Source organism: Poromitra crassiceps (assembly GCF_964638095.1).
Source record: "Poromitra crassiceps genome assembly, contig: HAP1_SCAFFOLD_2050, whole genome shotgun sequence".
Lineage (NCBI taxonomy): Eukaryota > Metazoa > Chordata > Actinopteri > Beryciformes > Melamphaidae > Poromitra > Poromitra crassiceps.
Genome location: NW_028150375.1, coordinates 1 through 5,809, shown reverse-complemented (window position 1 = coordinate 5,809; position 5,809 = coordinate 1). Strand labels below are relative to the sequence as shown.

Sequence of the window (5,809 nt, the reverse complement as noted above, 5' to 3'; positions counted from 1 at the left end):
AGAATATATATCCTACAGAGATGGCTATAGTCAGGTCATATTATTCAATAGGCTACATTTTAAGTAGCCTACGGGTCTATGGTCTCAAATTATAATCAGCAGTGTTGGTCAGCAAGAATAACCAATGAAATGCCGTATGTGTAGAAACTGGGGGAAAACAGACTGCAACACATTAGCCTACAACTTGCATGGTGGTTCTGTCTGACTTGACACAAGTAGGCCTATTATGCTTTGTATTGTTCTGTATATATATATAATCCCATGATAATAATAATATAGATAAGCTATCTATCTATTGTATTGGTTACACCCCTACTTTTTCAGTGACCAGTCAGACAGCCTTTGTTTTACTTGGCTGTGACGTTTTCGCTTGTCATCGGTTGCCGGGGTAACCGTCAACCTTCTTCTAGCGTCACGTCAGAGGACAGGCGTTGTTGACAGATTCGTGTTTTATTCAACGCGAAGCAACTCAGTAAGCTTTGCTTGCGGCATTTTTTAATTAGCCACGTACAATTCCTTTTACTTAAGAGCTGTTTTATGCGGGAAAACCCCACTAAACTATATAATCTGTCTTTCCTCTCAATATTCTCCACAGAGCCTGTTTGTCGAATCAGCTCATATGAATGCACACAGCAGCGTTTAGGTAACTAACGACAAGACAGCATGTTCACTTCACAACCGGCTGCCTCTTTCATTGCGATGGTGGTCAACTGTGCTGTTGATGTGACGGGGAAGACGGAGAGAATCGAGATGGTGCTGGACGCTGCCAGGAGGTTTTTGGACGTGGTGGATGTAACTGGGAAAGATCTAGACAATATACTGAGGGAAGCCTTTGATAAAACCCAGACGAGTGAGTCTGGGTGATGAAGAATGGACAATATTATGTTTTGGAGTATTTGGGTGGACGTAGTTTTGTTTTTCACACTGAAGAGAATATTTTTGTAACTTCTAAAATCCAGAAGGTGGCGGTAATGCACAGAAGATGTTTGCCAACCGCCATAAAACACTAGAAGAAGAAGAAGAAGAAGAACCGGCTGCCTCGCGTTAGCTACTCGGAAAGGTCGACTGCGTGACAACAGGTAAATTCACCACTTATTTTCTTGTTTGACGCGTTTTCTCACACTAAAGCTTGTCATTATGTCAGCATGGTGTTTTGCTTATCCGCTAGGTTAGGTTAGCCCTCATTAGCAGCCTGTTCCTGGTTTGTTTTCATTTCACCTCCATTTGGATTTGGACTTTATAGTGTAAAGACGGTTTCAACTCGACAACATAAACATCACTATACATTTCCTCAAGCTAGCTTCCTGTTGCAGTGTATAGACGGTTTCAACTCGACAACATAAACATCACTATACATTTCCTCAAGCTAGCTTCCTGTTGCAGTGTATAGACGGTTTCAACTCGACAACATAAACATCACTATACATTTCCTCAAGCTAGCTTCCTGTTGCAGTGTATAGACGGTTTCAACTCGACAACATAAACATCACTATACATTTCCTCAAGCTAGCTTCCTGTTGCAGTGTATAGACGGTTTCAACTCAACAACATAAACATCCCTATACATTTCCTCAAGCTAGCTTCCTGTTGCAGTGTATAGACGGTTTCAACTCGACAACATAAACATCACTATACATTTCCTCAAGCTAGCTTCCTGTTGCAGTGTATAGACGGTTTCAACTCGACAACATAAACATCACTATACATTTCCTCAAGCTAGCTTCCTGTTGCAGTGTATAGACAGTTTCACCTCGACAACATAAACATCACTATACATTTCCTCAAGCTAGCTTCCTGTTGCAGTGTATAGACGGTTTCAACTCGACAACATAAACATCACTATACATTTCCTCAAGCTAGCTTCCTGTTGCAGTGTATAGACAGTTTCAACTCGACAACATAAACATAACTATACATTTCCTCAAGCTAGCTTCCTGTTGCAGTGTATAGACGGTTTCACCTCGACAACATAAACATCACTATACATTTCCTCAAGCTAGCTTCCTGTTGCAGTGTATAGACAGTTTCAACTCGACAACATAAACATAACTATACATTTCCTCAAGCTAGCTTCCTGTTGCAGTGTATAGACGGTTTCAACTCGACAACATAAACATCACTATACATTTCCTCAAGCTAGCTTCCTGTTGCAGTGTATAGACAGTTTCAACTCGACAACATAAACATAACTATACATTTCCTCAAGCTAGCTTCCTGTTGCAGTGTATAGACGGTTTCACCTCGACAACATAAACATCACTATACATTTCCTCAAGCTAGCTTCCTGTTGCAGTGTATAGACGGTTTCAACTCGACAACATAAACATCACTATACATTTTCTCAAGCTAGCTTCCTGTTGCAGTGTATAGACGGTTTCAACTCAACATTATAAACATCCCTATACATTTCCTCAAGCTAGCTTCCTGTTGCAGTGTATAGACGGTTTCAACTCAACAACATAAACATCCCTATACATTTCCTCAAGCTAGCTTCCTGTTGCAGTGTATAGACGGTTTCAACTCGACAACATAAACATCACTATACATTTCCTAAAGCTAGCTTCCTGTTGCAGTGTATAGACGGTTTCAACTCAACAACATAAACATCACTATACATTTCCTCAAGCTAGCTTCCTGTTGCAGTGTATAGACAGTTTCAACTCAACAACATAAACATCACTATACATTTCCTCAAGCTAGCTTCCTGTTGCAGTGTATAGACGGTTTCAACTCAACAACATAAACATCACTATACATTTCCTCAAGCTAGCTTCCTGTTGCAGTGTATAGACAGTTTTAACTCGACAACATAAACATCACTATACATTTCCTCAAGCTAGCTTCCTGTTGCAGTGTATAGACAGTTTTAACTCGACAACATAAACATCACTATACATTTCCTCAAGCTAGCTTCCTGTTGCAGTGTATAGACGGTTTCAACTCAACAACATAAACATCCCTATACATTTCCTCAAGCTAGCTTCCTGTTGCAGTGTATAGACAGTTTCAACTCGGCAACATAACCTTCTAAATTGTCCCCAGCTTACAATAACTGGCATAACATAACATAAGCTATATAGGTTCCAAACGGTTCCTACCATAGGCTACAGTATACCACCCTAACAATGTTACAATCCATACTTTTTTAACCTTAAATCACACTTCCATTTTGATTGTATTAATTAACTGTTTCTTTTGTGATTTTGACTGATTCTGAACATTGTTGTATGCCAACTAACCTAGTGTAATAAAGGTTAAATACAATTCAATCTAAAGAAAACACAACAACCATCTTGTCTTTCCCTACAGGAGGACGCCGGTTTGGAGAGAAAGATGCTGGGACTTGGATGCTTTGCAGGGGATGTCCATAGCGGGAGAAGACTTATGAGATGTGTCGTGCAGCAGGGTTTTTCTCTCATACAGAAGATGTGGGTCTCATCACAGCCACTAACCAGAGCACGCCATCACACCTCAGGATTTGATGGGTCTTTATCACAACACGGACACAGAAGGCATCCTCCACCGTGGCCCCAAAGGTGCTCTCTCTCTCAAGGTCCCAACCGCTCCACAGAAACAGCCAAAATCAAGCTAAGGACCAGGCTGGTGGTGTCACTGCTGTTTGGCGGGGGCCTGCTGGGCGCGTGGTGGTACGTCTACCAGGAGAAGCAATGCAAGTTGCAGAGGCAGCGTGTGGAGCAGCTGAAGCAGGTCGCCCTGGGTCAGGGCAACTTCAGCCTGCTGGACCACACAGGCCGGCCCAGGACCAAGAAGGACTTCCTGGGGAGCTGGCTGCTGCTGTACTTCGGCTTCACCCACTGTCCCGACATCTGCCCCGATGAGCTGGACAAGATGAGTGCCGTGGTGGCCGCTCTGGACCGCGACCCGGCCCTGCCGCCCGTCCAGCCCGTCTTCGTGACGGTGGACCCAGAACGGGACGATGTGGCGGCGCTGGCCAAGTACGTCAAGGACTTCCACCCCCGGCTGCTCGGGCTGACGGGCAGCGCAGAGGAGGTGAAGCATGCGGGGCGGGACTACAGGGTGTACGCTAGCCCAGGCCCCAAAGACGATGACGGGGACTACATAGTGGACCACACCATCCTCATCTACTTGATCAACCCGGATGGTCTGTTCTTGGACTATTACAACCGGATGAAGAATCAGGAACAGATTACAGAGAGCATCAGGAACCACATGAAAGTCTATGTGAAGCTATGAGGGAGCGGGCCACGCTTCAACCCCATTGCATACAAATACCACAGTTTTACACTTTCAAAAATGCATGCATTTAATATGCAAAATGCATTGAGACTTTTTTTTTTGCATTTTTAGCTCTAATATAATGTTAGCTTCACAGCTGAACCATTCAAGTCTAGGAGAGGAGCTTCTTCTTCTTGCTCTCAGAGCTAAACGGAGCTGAGCTCCAGTATATATTTTGGTGGTACTAGGTAGTATCATCCATACATAACATAGACCTACCAAGTCTTCTGTTGGCATTGTAGAACTATCATTTTAAAGGGGGGAAAGCTCAATCCCTCAAGCATGTTTGCTTTGTGATTTTCCAGCATTTCACGACTGGTAACAGATAATAAAGGAATGCATTTAAACGTAATATCAAAGGCCTACTGTAGCTACATTTGGACAATGCAAAAACAATATGTTTTAGAACACAGATATATCCAAAAATCAAACTGCCTGTACAACTCACCAGTTGATTTTATTTGCAACAAAACAGGAACAATAGGCTCTTTCCGATGCTGCCACACAACAGCAGCTCAACATTTATGGCACTCAAAACACAGCATCACCTAAACATATCTACTGTGAAGCCTTTTTGATGGACTATAAGAGGACTGGATGCATGACCCCCCTTTGTTTTCCTGCCAATACAAAAGAGAACAGAAAGAAAAAGAGACCAAACATTGTATCAATAACAATCTGCCATCAATATGAATTCCAGTACATTCAAATAACATCAACTAATATAGCAGAGAGAACGTTTGTAAGCTTCAAACTCAAGCTTAAAAAAATTATGATTTGTCCCTGGTCTTAGTGGTGATTGCATCACATATTATATTATATATTTATATAGGTATATATACTAGGGCTGGGTATTGGCAAGTACCTCACGATACGATACGTATCACGATAAATGGGTCGCGATACGATTGTATCACGATACATTGCGATACAATACATATTGCGATATATTGCAATACTCTAGACAATTTACTCAAAATTAAATACAGTGTAGCCGTTTTCCCACATGCGCTTTGTACCGCTAAATGACCGGAACGTGGTCTATTGCCTGCATGTGAGAAAGTAGTCGTGCCGGTATAAGCGCGACCCCGTCGTCGCGGAGATTTCACCACTTTCGAGCCAGTCAGAAGAGCGGTATGCGCTATAACGGACTCAAGTGAGAAACGGGTGCAGTCATTTTCCGCGACACCGGTCCTCCTTCTCTCATGGGCGAGGTGTACACACGTTGCTTAACGTTCACTTCCAGCGTGCATCATCTAATCATTCGCGCACATCAAAGCAAACTACTTCCACATTTCGCTTCGCGCATTTGCTTTCTCTACATACATAGGCTACAAGCGTTGGGCCGCTTGCAAGGCTCTGCCATTCTCGCTGTGTCTGTCCTGTGTCGGGCTGCTGCGGAGGACTGAAGGACTGGCCTCTCTGGAGCAGAGAGGGGAGGGGGGAAATCGGCTGTGTTTATTACGCTGGCTTGACGCTGCAAATGTCAAACGAGTGTGATTTATTGTGTGGCAAGTTTTGCCGACCCCCCAAATAAGCTCCCCCCTCCCCC

At 43.4% G+C, this 5,809-nt stretch overlaps 1 pseudogene across 1 annotated transcript; it reads left to right on the top strand.

Moving 5' to 3' along the window:
• The first annotated feature begins 699 nt into the window (after positions 1–699).
• On the top strand, positions 700–4,215 carry LOC310772131 (protein SCO2 homolog, mitochondrial pseudogene; annotated as a pseudogene). Its single transcript has 2 exons — positions 700–860; positions 3,537–4,215. The product of its transcript is annotated as a protein SCO2 homolog, mitochondrial pseudogene (transcript).
• The last annotated feature ends 1,594 nt before the right edge of the window (positions 4,216–5,809 follow it).